Genomic DNA, 14145 nt, shown 5'->3' with positions numbered 1-14145 from the left:
GCTTTGGAAAGCTACGATTGCAGATCAGGATCTGAAGTCATACGCATAATAGTTATTAGACTTATCCAAGTGGGAGATTGTTGGATTAGTGTCTAAGTCCATAACTATTTTGGTATGTACTTGACCCGATGGTGCATGGTCCTTTTGGGTTGCCTTCACCAAAGCAACTTGATAGGATGAATTATGGAGAGAAAGGATTAAATATGATTTATTAATATATTATGAGAATAATATATTAAAGGAGAAATCATATTGTTTAATTAATATTAGTCAAGAATTAATTAGTAATTAGTTTTGTGACTAAAAGAGATTAATTAAACTTAAGGGACTGGAATTGTATTTATAGGATAATTGCAATTTGGGCCATGGATTGCTTTATATGAAGGAGTGGACGAATTCTATGGGGAAGTCCATAAGAAATCGTCCAAGGCCCTTAAAGGAGTCCATGGGTTGCTTAGGGCTTAAGCATCCAAATTAGGGTTTCCTTGTTAGATAACCCTAATAGCCTCACTATATATAGACCCCTTAAGGACCAAAAACGTGGCTAAGCTTTATTCTAGGGTTTCACACGTTTTAGGGCAGCCTCCATCCTCTCTCCTCTTCATCCTCTTGCTTATGGTGTTTGTGAACCATTAGAGGAGTGACATTTGTGACTCTAAGCTTTCTAAAGTCAATACAAGGAGATTTGGGATTGTTATTGCTACATAACAATCAAGGTAACATCTTAAACCTATTCTCATGTTAATATGATTACTTGAATGCTAGAATTAGGGTTTATAGTCTTGGATAACTTGCATGTACAATAGAGAAACCTAGATCCAAGCATTAGGGTTTGTATGAGCACATAGAATGTTCTTAGGACTATAACCCATCATACAAGACAAGGTGATGAATTATATACCTCAAAAATGCTGCCTTTGAAGAAGAGTTTCAAGATCTAAGTTCCTTCCTCCAAGCTAGATGCTTCCCTCTTCCAAGCTCCTTTCAAGAATCACCAAAAACTACTCTCTAAGCTCACCACACACAAGCTTGCAAGATGAAACAACAATCTAGGGTTTTCTGGACAGGGAGGCTGGTAAGGAGGACATCCAAAAGCGTTGAAGTCTTTTATATAGGGTGCAACATCCTAAAATTAGGGTTCATCTTTGGCCGTCAACTCGTTGAGTTTGATCCTTAAACTTCACGGCCAAAAAGATTCCTACGTGACGAGTTGGAGCTCCCCAACTCGTCAAGTTCCAACCCAAATCCTTAAATTATTTAGAAATGAATAATACCTGGACCAAGTGTTACAAATAGTTATGTATAATGGCATCATCACTAAGTCCCACTAATCAGAACTTCATTGTAGTCGATTTCCACTACAATGGAACGTTTGCAGCCAAGCCCTTAGTCTACTTTGATCCCGACCCAGCATCAATGCGAGATGTTGACTTCAATGCATTTGGTTACTAGCAGTTCATGGAGTTCCTTCAAAAGCTCACCAGAACGACAGGCAAAGACATCTACTTCTGCCTTCCACAAGAGTCTTTAGGTCAGGGAATTCATACACTGGTGAACGAGGGTGATTACAAGGAACTTTTGGATTTGGCGTATGCTAATGACAAGAGAATAAATATATATGTGGATCACCATAATGAACTTATCTTCGATTGGATTGAGGTTGAGGAAAGTGAAAGTGAAGATGAAGACCTAGATGAAGATGAGGATTCAGTTACTGAAGATTTATATATTGTTGATCATGAAGAAGATGATTCTACCTATCCATTTCCAACAAAAAAAACCGCACATGATAAATTTTTAAACATCCTTTGTGAACCTATAGAGAGTGAAGATCAAGATGATATATACGTGCCACCCCAATACCCTGTGCAAGATGACAGACAACTATGGGATCATATGAAACCAATGATAGGTATGCGATTTTCTAACCCTACTGAGCTTAAACATATGTTAAGAAACTATGCAGTTGCTAATGGGTATGATCTATGATTTGAAAAAAAAATGACTCTGATAGACTGTTAGTGAAATGTTGCAAAAAGAATAAGTCACCATCTTGCCTCTTCAAACCATGGGCCTCTTGGATGGGTAAAAAGAAAAAGACTTTTCAGATCAAATTTCTAGTGAGTGAACATAATTATTGTAGGGTGTTTAAGTTTGGGTCAATAGTAACTTACTGATGGATATGCAAACATTTTATGATTCAAATTATAGAGAACCCAAAAATGAGTGCAAGGAAGATGAAAGCTAAAGTGTCAAAAACATTCAACATAAATGTGAGTGTGGGGTAATGAAAAAATGCAAAGAAAATTGCATCACAAGAGATTGAAGGAAGTCTCATTGAATATTATGGGAGATTGTGGTCATATGGTGAGGAAATTATCAGGTCAAATCTTGGGTCTACAGTGAGGTTGGATGTAGACATTATGCCAGATTTCACAACCTTATTTTCCAAGTTCTATGTGTGTTTCAAAGCTGTAAGGGGTGGTTGGTGAGAAGGGTGAAGGCATGTAATTGGGCTTGATGGTTTCTTTTTAAAGGGTATAATTAGATGAGAAGTTCTTTCAGCTATTGGCAGAGATGCAAACAACCACATCTACCCTATAGCATGGGTTGTGGTATATTTTGAGAACAAAGAAATATGGAAGTGGTTCATAGATTTTCTTATGGATGACATTAATGGTGGTCTTGGTACAGGCATTACCCTTATTTCTGATGGACACAAGGTTAGTACTAGGTCCTTTTATGCTTTTTCACTCATAATGATGTTGTGATTTGTAGGGGTTATTACAAGCAGTTAAGGAAAGATGTCCGAAAGCTAAGCATAGATAATGTGTCAGACACATTGTGGCCGATTTTAGTAAAAGGCTTACTAGTCAACAATACAAGAAGTTGTTTTGGAGGGCTGTATGGGCTAGTATTGTGGAGAAGTTTAGAGGTTTAATGGATAATATCAAATCTATTGATACTCATGCCTATGATTACCTTATAAACATATATCCTACTACCTATTATAAGGCATTCTTTCAAGAGGGAAGAGATGTGTGATGTAGTGGAGAATAGGGTTAGTGAGAGTTTCAATTTTGCTATTAGGCATGTGTGACAACCCGTAAGTTTCTATCTTGTAAGTCAAGCAAATCAATCAAAAGTTAGACTTGTTTATGTTACCTTTTAGCCTTGCTAAGGGTTATTCTATGAGTTTTTAAGCCTTGTACACTTAGGTTTTAATACTAAGAAGTGTGAGTAATGGATCTATGGAATGAATTCAAGCCAATAACATCAAAAAGGATGTTCACGACCACAAACTAGGTTCACGGCCGTGAACCCAAGTATAGCCGTGAACCCCTCACTACATGTATAGATTTCCCTCTTTTTTCTTAAGTTTCTTACATCTTCCAACCAAGAACTCAAACTCTCTCAAGTATCATCAAGGGAAACCTTCCTTTCTATTCAAAAATGTAAGTAATACTCGCCTATTTACTAGTTAATATTCATATACAAGTGAAGCCCTTTGATAACATCCTTTAATTCATCACTTTTCCTTCAAGATCTTCAAATCACTATCTTTTCACCAAGAACACCAAGAACATACACTTGTTCTTGGGCCGTGAACACCTTAAAAGCTTCCAAATCGTAAGTAGTTCATTCATCTACTTGTTGTCCATTAGAAGCTCTTGAATCCCCATGAAACAAACACCTCTTTGGCATGATTCTTCAAGAGTTCACGGTTGTGAACCCTTCATTGGGCCGTGAACCCTACATAGGATCATGATATGGCTGTGAACCCTTCATCCATGGCCGTGAAGACTTCATAAACCAAGGTTGTGCTATGAACACCTCATGTGTTCTTGGCCGTGAACACTCTAAGGTCGTGAACACTTCATAGTGTGGTCGTGAACTCCCTTCAATCAATCATATGTGATTGTAACACTTCATTTCAAGTGTTTCCTAGTTCCTAAGGTTGTTTACCTTAGCATGTTAGTTTATATATACACTAATTGTATATATATGTGTCATTATATTCCTTATAGGATCCGTTTGTGCTCAAGACTTCACTTGGCATGCTTAGCATCTTATATCAATTTTCATTCGAATCACTCACTACAGGTAAGTTAATACCCCTACAACTATGCTTTTAAATACTTTTAAATCATTTTAGGGGGGGAGGGAATACAAGTATAACACAATGAAATTGTGATAATGATTTACATGTGAAAATAACAGTTCAAAGGATTTCTTATACTCAAACTTGTTGAAAACTCTTTTAAAGCTTTAATAAACTCCTTTTGTATCAAATCATATTCATCTATCTATTTACGTATAAGTATTCTTTAACAAACTTAGGACTACTGCTAGATACCTTGACTCCTGTTCCTTGTTTGGTTGTGGGCTCGGGGTAGGATCACTAGTCTGAGTGTCGGTTAAATCGTAGTTATACTTATTGAATAGATATGTGAATATTAAACCCATTTTAAGGATTTTACTTAACTTAGTTGCTTGGTGAGTAATTGAGTCTTTTCTATACGTCAATAACAGTCAAACAATCATACTAGTAAACTATAATAGGTATAGTTTAGTGGATTACTACTTACTATTTCTAAAATAGTGAAACTTACAAGAGTCAGTTCTTACAAGAGTCAGTTCATACATGAGTCAGTTCAAACATACTATAACTAGAACAAGAAGCAACATACTATAACTAGAACAAGAAGGAACATACTTTAAATAGAACAAGAAGGAACATACTACAACAAGAATAGAAGGAACATACTATACACCGGAATAGGAAGGAACATACATACAAATACAAGAACAAGATAACATTAATATGAGACACAACTTCATGGCATGACAATATACTGAAGTGTCACGTTTTGTAACTAGAGTCTCCTGGAGGGAAAGCGTGAGTTTGTGTATAGATCTATACGAGATTGACCATCCTACACCTTGTTGCTAGCTACAGTGGGACCTACAGGTCTATGGGTGACAAATGTCATAGCATTTCGATGTCTTTGGAACGTCATGTTTTATACTAGTCAATCAAGCATGGTTATAACCTCATCACATTTTACCTTAATTAAACAAATTGGTTTTAAGGTAGTAGCACTTCAGTAGTTACTATATACAATACTACTGTACATCTTTATTTTTCCCATTACATTCATATAGTGATCTTCTCACATAAAAGGTAATGTAAACTATTTTATGGTAATGATAGTCACACTTGGGGAAAACACTCACTTTTACAAAAGAACAAACATACAGAACAGTCGGGTCTTGGTAGAAGACTACTTTCCATTTTAGTAGAAAATATAGGATTTTCTAGGAAGCTTACAAACATTTACATCAAACACTTACAAACATTTTCATCAAACTAAAGCAAACTTTTGACACTAAAATACTTATGAACTCACCAGCTTAAATGCTAATCTACTCTTTCAAAATAACTTGTATTCTCAGCTCACCAGTAGACAGGTACAGATGGCCAGGTTTTGAGAAGATAGATCACTTTCAAGACTCGTCTTTTATTTTGATATATATAATTTTTGGTGTCTTGCAAATGTTGGATAAGGTGTCTAAGTCCATAACTTATTTGGTATATACTTGACCCGACCCGGCATGGTCCATTTGGGTTGCACTTCACCCGAACAATTTATGGATAATTTTATGAGAGTTATACACATATGTTTATTAATATATTATAAGTTATAATATATTAATATGAGGTTATGTTATTTAATTAGTCTTAGTCTTAAATTAATTATGAATTAATTTAGAGATTAAAAGGAAGACTAATTAGATTATGGGCTATTTGTTTTATATGGTGTGGGCTAACACTCATTTGTTAATGGGATAGGCTTGGATGGAAGTCCATGGATGATCCATGGAGCTTTTAACCCATGGATCCTTGGAAAAGGAAAGGTCATGGGTTATTAGGGTTTCACCCTAACCATGTACACTATATAAGCATGCTTATGGTGCATGAAATGGAAACTAGTGAACTAGTGTGTGTGCTTGTGTGTGGCCGAAATTAGTGTGTGTATACACTCTCTCAAATTTTTCCAAGAGTTTGTGGTGATTTGTGATTCCATTTGAGGCATTCACATTATTGGTGCTTGGCCCTCAAACTCCCTAAGAATCAAACTCATCAAAAAAGGTATGTAATCTCTTCTAACTCTTTTATGTTTAAAAGTACCCCATGCCATGTTAGATAGGTTATGAACCTTGGAAAATTATTATTTTGCATGTATTTAGACAAACATAGATCCAAGGTTTATTAGGGTTGCATGCACACTTATGAAGTGTTAGATTGCTCAAAACCCTACAGTGGTATCAGAGCCTAGGCTTGCTTGTTTGATACTTGATGCAAAATAGTTGAAAAAATCGAAAAACTTGCTGTCTGACTGATGAACTCGCCGAGTCCATGGGGGGACTCGCCGAGTCCATGTATATCTTCAACCTACTTGCCGAGTAGGTTCATGCACTCGACGAGTAGGAGCCACAGAGTGCAGATTTTCGACTTTTGCTGCTGGAAATGGACTAGAAACATTACCCTAAACTGTTTTGGTGTTTTAAAACTTGTTTTAGTTGGTGTAATGGTTGTTCTAATCCATTTACAATAGCATATATCAAAATTCCATGATTTTATGTGTTCATATAATTCTTGAAATTTTGATGATCATGTTCATGTTCTTATGAATTTAGAAGATGATAGGAATTATTTGCTAAATTGTTTAGAATTAATTCTTGATCATTTATGTGTTTTAATGGAGTCCATAATTTGTCCTCAAGTTATGGATATCCAAAGGTCACTTTCTTTAACACACACATTTAAACACATAAGTTACATGAAAATGAAGAGTCTTCATTTTTATGAACCTTTAATTCATAAGTTATGAAATGAAAAGTTTTGGATAGTTACAAAACTTCCCCTCAAGTTTTGGAATTTGTAAAGTTTCACACACTTTAATAAACTTTAATTCCAACCCTTTAGAATTTTAATAGTTAAAATTCAACCCTTATACTATTTATAACTTAATGGTTAATTATTATATATATGTATAAGAATAAGTCGTTCTACCGTTAGTAGGCCTCATTCACGAAACCGGTCTATAAGGTGGGTATAAGGTTGTTGCCTATAAAATGGCGACTTAATGGGTGTCCACTCTCACCCACCGCTTGCTTGACTGGTGGAGGGTCGTTAGCCGAACGGGTAGGACAATGACTTTAAATCCTCATTAAAAGTATAATGATTATTATAAAGTAACTAAACCTTTTTAATTCCCAATCTTAGTTATTTTAGGAAAATGTGAACATGGTGCTAGTCCATGGAATTCACACTTTGTACCTTACCAAGTCGTTGGTGGAGCGTGTGTGGTTAACCGGCACACTAACTTGGACTAGTAAGGATCACGAAGGGTGACTTAATGTTTGTCATGGATCAATGGAGCGTGTGTGGTTTACCGGCACATTGATTAGGTGATAAGATTAAGGGTACCAAGTGAATTAGCATGGTTATTCACACCTTGTTTTGTGATCCTCGGCATCCCAGTCACAAAACTTGAAGGGCACAATCGAGATTGAAACATGCCATTGAAAAGTTTAATGAATCTCAAAAGAATCTAGGAATTTCAAATCCAATTAAAACTAATAATTCATTTTGTTTTTCATGGTGGAAATTGGTGAATCGTCATTCACCTACCTTTCAAATATATTATTACTTAGATTACGGCATCCCTCTTCTAAGTATAATATATTGTGAATGGGTCCTAGCCTTAATATTACATTTGGGTGTCTTATTAAGGATTTTATATATCTAATCTAAACTTGCTTTCTTCCTTCAGATGTCTTCCAACACTAATGCTTCAGGCTCTAACCCAACTGGTTCTTTCTCTCTCATGAATCTATGTGGGAGGGTCATCTTTGATGGTTCCAACTTCATGGATTGGATTAGGAACATCAGGATGGTTACTTGTTATGAGGACAAGGAATATGTCTTCGCTAAGGAGTTAAAAGAGCTTGATGAGTCTACTGCTACTCCTGAGGAGATCGCTGAATTCAAGACACATGAGAGAGATGCTACTAAGGTGGCATGTATCATGATGGCCACGATGACAGCCGAGCTCCAAAAGTCATATGAAGATTTCTACCCTTTTGAGATGCACCAAGACCTGATGGAAAGGTACCATCAGAGTGCTCGTCAGGAGCGGTATGAAATAATCTCCTCCATAATAACTACCCGCATGAAGGACGGTGATTCCGTCACGGCTCACATGCAAAAGATGCAAAGGTATGTGGACCGATTGCTGAAGCTGAATGTGAACATCCCTGAGGAGTTGGCAATTGACATCATTTTGCACTCCTTACCTTCTTGTTATGACCATTTTCGTATGACATATCATATGAACAAGGAGGAAGTTACCCTCAGCAAGCTTCAAGGACTCTTGAAGACCGCGGAAACCGGTCTTAAGGGCAAGGTGGTTGTTACCTCTCCTACTCCTACTCCACCATCTACCCCTATTTTAGCTATTGGGAAAGGCAAAGGGAAAAAGGGGAAGCACCCTTCGAAGGGTACCAAGGGAAAGTCTCTTGAAGGCTCCTCATCGAAGACCAAGAGCGGTTCTGTCACTCCTTCTGCCATTCCCAAGGATGATGAATGTTTCTATTGCCATGAAAAGGCACACTGGAAGCGAAACTGCCCTAAGTACTTGCAGGATCTAAAGGATGGGAAAGTGAAACCCACCCATGCAGGTATTTACACAATATTGTCTAATTACTCATCATATTCTAACTCTTGGGTGCTTGATACAGGATGTGGTATTCACATATGTTCTGATATGCAGGGCCTAAGAAGAAGTGAGGATGTGGAGCACGGGAAGATAAACTTGATCATGGGGAATAGGAAGGCTTCACCTGTTTCCAAGATTGGAGTTTATACTTTGTTGCTTAATAATGGGTTAAAATTAGATTTGAATAAATGTGTGTACTCGTCTGAAATGGCGAGAAATATTATTTCTTTTCATGCTTTGTACAAACAAGGTTTTACCTTTTCATTTGATAATGAATGTGGTGGTATTAATGCTTTCTTTAAAAATGTGTTTTATTTTAAAGCGTTACCTTGTGATGGTGTGTATGAAACTGTGTCGATTGTAGACAACTTAGGAAATAATGTGTTGTATATTGATTCTTCTATTAGCCTAGATAAAGCATCATTGTGGCATTGTCGTCTTGGACATGTAAACAAGAAACGCATAGGCCAACTCCAAAAGAGTGGAGTTTTGGAATCATTCGACCTTAAATCGGATGATAGTTATGAATCTTGTCTACTTGGAAAGATGACAAAATCACCCTTCACTGGAACTTGTGAAAGGGGTGAGGGTTTGCTGGACCTAATACATACTGATGTATGTGGGCCATTTAAAACCGCCACAAGGGATGCTAATCGGTATTATGTGACTTTTATTGATGATTTTAGTAGATATGGGTATGTTTACTTAATCAAACATAAGTCAGAAACCTTTGAAAGGTTTAAGGAATTCAAACAGGAAGTAGAAAATCAATTGGGCAGGAACATTAAGATGCTTCGATCCGATCGAGGTGGTGAGTATCTTAGTACCGAGTTCCTTGACTATCTTAAGGAGTGTGGGATTGTCTCACAATTGACTCCTCCCAGGACACCACAGCTGAATGGTGTAGCTGAGAGGCGTAATCGAACCTTGTTGGACATGGTTCGCTCTATGATGAGTCGAGTTTCGCTACCAATATCTTTTTGGGGGTATGCCTTAGAGACTGCCGCCCATATCCTTAATCTAGTCCCTACAGAGAAGGTTACCAAAACACCTCATGAGATGTGGACTGGGGAGGTTCCCAATTTGAACCACATCAAGATTTGGGGCTGCGAGGCTTTCGTGAGGCGTGAGACTCATGATAAGCTTGAACCCCGAAGTTAAAGGTGTATTTTCATCGGCTACCCACAGAAATCCTTCGATTACCTCTTCTACAAACCCAGTGAGAATGTGGTCTTTGTAGCAAGAAGGGGGGTCTTTCGTGAGAGAGAATTTATAAGCCAAGGAGACAGTGGGAGGCAAATTGATCTTGAAGAAATTCAAGAAGCAATTGGTGAAGGAACCTCAGTCACTAGCAATCAACCTGAGGAGGAAACTCCTGTTGAGCAAGCTGACATGTCTGTACCTCCGAGGCGTTCCACACGGGTTAGGAACACACATTCGTTTTATTATGGCTTTCATATTACTACGGAAGGTGATATGTTTATCAGAGATAGTACACTGGTAATTTTGGATGAACCTAGCAGTGTTAAGGAAGCCATGGCAGGCCCGGAGTCTGCTAAATGGAAGGAGGCTATGGACAGCGAGATACAGTCCATGTATGACAATCAAGTTTGGAACTTGGTTGACAATGTACCAGGCCGTAAAACAGTCGGGTGCAAATGGATCTTCAAGAAGAAGACCGACATGGAAGGAAAAGTGCATACTTATAAGGCTCGACTGGTTGCGAAGGGTTTTACTCAGACTCAGGGTATTGATTATGATGAAACCTTCTCGCCGGTAGCAAAGATTAAGTCTATTAGGGTTATGCTAGCCATTGCTGCATTTCATGATTATGAAATATGGCAAATGGATGTCAAAACCGCTTTCCTTAATGGAAAGTTGGTTGAGGATGTGTACATGAATCAGCCAGAGGGTTTTGTCAGTGCAGAGTACCCTAATAGAGTATGCAAGCTTGAGAAATCCATTTATGGATTAAAACAAGCATCTCGTAGCTAGAATCTTTGTTTTGATGAGAAGGTCAAAGAGTTTGGCTTCTCGAGAAGTGAAGATGAGTCTTGCGTGTATGTCAGGTCTAGTGGGAGTATAGTTAGCTTCTTGGTACTGTATGTGGATGACATACTACTTATAGGAAATGACATCCCAACCTTGCAGGAGGTTAAGTCCTGGCTTGGGAAGTGCTTTGCTATGAAGGACCTAGGGGAGGCTGCCTATATCCTAGGGATAAGGATATTAAGAGAAAGGGGTAAAAGACTAATTGGACTTAGTCAGAGTACCTACTTGGATAAGGTGTTGAAAAGGTTCAACATGCAGAATTCCAAGAAAGGAGATTTACCGATCCAAAGCAATGCCAAACTGAGTAAGACTCAAAGTCCGAGTACAGAGGCAGAGATAGTTGAGATGAGCCAATTACCGTATGCTTCCGTTGTTGGCTCGATCATGTATGCTATGACTTGTACCCTCCCTGATGTGGCATTTGCTTTGAGCATGGTCAGCAGGTATCAGGGGAACCCTGGCAAGGCTCATTGGACCGTGGTAAAGAACATTCTCAAGTATCTGCAGAGGACTAAGGATTGGATCCTTACCCTTGGTGGGAGTGATGACTTGAGAGTATTAGGGTATAGTGATGCTGGTTTTCAGACTGATAGGAATAACTTCCGCTCTCAGTCAGGCTGGGTCTTTACCTTAAATGGAGGGGCAATTTCTTGGAAGAGTTCCAAGCAGGAGACGATGGCTGATTCGACTTGTTAATCAGAGTATATAGCAGCGAGTGAAGCAGAGAAGGAGGCGATATGGCTAAAGAACTTCATCGGAGACCTTGGAGTTGTACCAGCTATTAAGGAACCTATGGAGATTTTCTGTGACAACAATAATGCGTTTGCCTTAGCCAAGGAACCAAGAGATCATGGCAGATCCCGACACATTGACAGAAAATATCACTTCATAAGACACAAGATTGAAGAAGGACTCCTCGTGGCAAGGAGGATATCGTCGGATGAGAATCCTGCAGATCCCCTTACGAAGGGACTGACGAGGGTTAAGCATTTTCAGCATGCGAGGCGCATCGGGCTGAGGGACGATATTAGTTTTACAGATTACATAGTTTTCCTGAAACTTGTAAAATGTAATCGACGTTTGATGATGAATAAAATTTGTGATTTATTTATGAGTAAAGTGTTACTATCATTGTCAATTATTTACTATTGTTTCAGTTTTGCATGTTTTGACTTCCAGAATAATTAATTTATTCAAACCTCCACAATCGGTCATACGTCGGAAGTAGGTATGAATCAAGATTGTCATGAATTGGGTTTGTAGATGGCTAAAGGTGTTTAGACATGGAAATGGTTGCTGCAACATTCATGAGTACTCATAAGTTATGAGTATTGGTATAAACCCACGCTCACTTGTATCACTTCATGGAATTTATCTCGAGTGATCGTGAGACGATAATATCATATAAGTCTTCAAACCTAGAGATATGAGTTGTTACCTATGAGTTGGTTATGCATTGATTGCACGTAAACGCATCAGTAACTTGATGTTATAAAACGTGCCTTTGTGTACAATTCAACAAGTAGTAGAACAAGCATATGAGTCAAAGTTTATCTGTTCCTTCTAGAAATAGAAGCGATAGCTGGGCCCCTTGATGATTTTGTGTTGACCCATGTACCGGGCCCGGTCAGACTAAACTGATGTGTTCAATAAAGTTCTTTGTCAAACAAATCGGAAATCGAGAAACAACTGCCAGACAATAAGCAAGACATAGTTCCATGTGTTTGTCCGGCTGATATCATGAGAACAGAGGATTAAATGATCACTTGTCTTAAAATGGCGCTTCATAGTTCAACAGAGTTTTCGAGAGCTACGATTGCTGGTTGGTTCCTGAAGTTATATAGGCAAATACAGTTATTAGACTTATCCAAGTGGGAGTCTATTGGATAAGGTGTCTAAGTCCATAACTTATTTGGTATATACTTGACCCGACCCGGCATGGTCCATTTGGGTTGCACTTCACCCGAACAATTTATGGATAATTTTATGAGAGTTATACACATATGTTTATTAATATATTATAAGTTATAATATATTAATATGAGGTTATGTTATTTAATTAGTCTTAGTCTTAAATTAATTATGAATTAATTTAGAGATTAAAAGGAAGACTAATTAGATTATGGGCTATTTGTTTTATATGGTGTGGGCTAACACTCATTTGTTAATGGGCTAGGCTTGGATGGAAGTCCATGGATGATCCATGTAGCTTTTAACCCATGGATCCTTGGAAAAGGAAAGGTCATGGGTTATTAGGGTTTCACCCTAACCATGTACACTATATAAGCATGCTTATGGTGCATGAAATGGCAACTAGTGAACTAGTGTGTGTGCTTGTGTGTGGCCGAAATTAGTGTGTATACACTCTCTCAAAGTTTTCCAAGAGTTTGTGGTGATTTGTGATTCCATTTGAGGCATTCACATTATTGGTGCTTGGCCCTCAAACTCCTTAAGAATCAAACTCGTCAAAAAAGGTATGTAATCTCTTCTAACTCTTTTATGTTTAAAAGTACCCCATGCCATGTTAGATAGGTTATGAACCTTGGAAAATTATTATTTTGCATGTATTTAGACAAACATAGATCCAAGGTTTATTAGGGTTGCATGCACACTTAGGAAGTGTTAGATTGCTCAAAACCCTACAGCAAATACATTCAGAACACACGTGTGCTAACTATATTATTAATGTAATGGATGATGTTGTTGCTTGTTTTACTATTATGCATTGTTATGATACTGAACATGACATCCTCCACCCCCGAACGTTTCCGCCGTTCTGGTTTGGGGGTGTGACATATTGGTATCATAGATTTGTTTATAGTGAATTAAGTATATCAACCCATAAAAGATATACAACTATAAACACATCGGGATTACTATACTCTGACCAAGAGTTTGTACTTTTTAAATAATAAAATATTTAACAAAAGTATGCATACATGCATTTATACTAGGATTAGTGTCATACTAGAACAGAACAAAAGTATTGCAGTTGTTGGACAGCACAAGTAGGCTTGGGGACATATAACCAGATATGGGAGTGATATAGCCTGATCAACTATATCATTCCGAGAAGTAATTAGCATGTGCCTAGGAATGGTTGTGGTGTTGCAGCAAGTCTAAAAACTTACCAATTCTATTACAATGAAAAGTTTAGAACATAACATAAACTTAAAATACTATAGGAGTATTTTGTGATACTATAATTACTTATTTGAGAACTAAAAGGTCTTTATTAGTAGGTCAGTAGTTGATGAGTGGATACGCTAAGGTTATATGTGACTAGGGTGTCATAGACTTAGAATTT

This window comes from Lactuca sativa, chromosome 6 (genome assembly GCF_002870075.4).
Source record: "Lactuca sativa cultivar Salinas chromosome 6, Lsat_Salinas_v11, whole genome shotgun sequence".
Lineage (NCBI taxonomy): Eukaryota > Viridiplantae > Streptophyta > Magnoliopsida > Asterales > Asteraceae > Lactuca > Lactuca sativa.
The sequence above is the reverse complement of the archived record's forward strand: the minus strand, read 5'-3'. Positions refer to the sequence as shown.